Source organism: Sinocyclocheilus anshuiensis, unplaced genomic scaffold (genome assembly GCF_001515605.1).
Source record: "Sinocyclocheilus anshuiensis isolate Anshui unplaced genomic scaffold, SAMN03320099.WGS_v1.1 scaffold1082, whole genome shotgun sequence".
Taxonomy (NCBI): domain Eukaryota; kingdom Metazoa; phylum Chordata; class Actinopteri; order Cypriniformes; family Cyprinidae; genus Sinocyclocheilus; species Sinocyclocheilus anshuiensis.
In genome coordinates this window covers 2718022-2718694 of record NW_015542379.1, presented here as the reverse complement: position 1 = coordinate 2718694, position 673 = coordinate 2718022, and the positions used below count along the sequence as shown (strand labels likewise).

The following is a 673-nucleotide window of genomic DNA, read 5'->3' as shown; positions in this document are numbered from 1 at the left end:
GTGTAAAAAATGTGTATATATATATATATATATATATATATATATATTAATAAACAAATATGAAAAAATATGGAAAAAAAAATGTTTGAATTCATAATGTATTTATATTATAGACATTGGCCAGTACTAGTCTGGTACTGTATCTCTTACCTTGTCAGTGTCGTGCGCTTTGCTTGGCCATTTGTTGGCATAAACAGGAAAGTGTGATTAAGCGCCAGCAAAACAATGTAAAGAAATACTCTTTGTGAGAAGCAGTCAATCAGCAGAAGTTAAAAGCAGCTTGTAAGTGTATTTATTTCTTGTCTCAGTGTTTAGCGCAGTTGTCGTTGCTAGGAAACGCTTGTTATGTTTACTGTGGAGACGTGCTGAAATCGCGTTTTGGTTTCGTACTGTATCGCGTACCTTGTCAGTGTCGTGCGCTTTGCTTGGCCATTTGTTGTGATAAACAGGAAAGTGTGTCCAGCTGAATTCAATTTGAGTTTTGTTAAACGAATAAAAAAGAAGCTTAGTTTACCGCGGAAGCGGTCGCTGCTGCGGTCGTGTGAAGACCGAAGAGTGTAATGACCATCGACTCTACCGTGCGACTCCACCGGGCAGGACACCGGCAAAGGATAAGTATCGCTTTTTATTTCTCCTCTTTCCTATTACTTGTTTCACTTCTGTTTCAGTTTTT

At 38.0% G+C, this 673-nt stretch overlaps 1 protein-coding gene across 1 annotated transcript in view; it reads right to left on the bottom strand.

Moving 5' to 3' along the window:
• The window catches only part of LOC107692491 (CXADR-like membrane protein), a 97951-nt gene that overhangs the window by 33936 nt on the left and 63342 nt on the right, over positions 1-673 (bottom strand). The window lies entirely within an intron of this gene.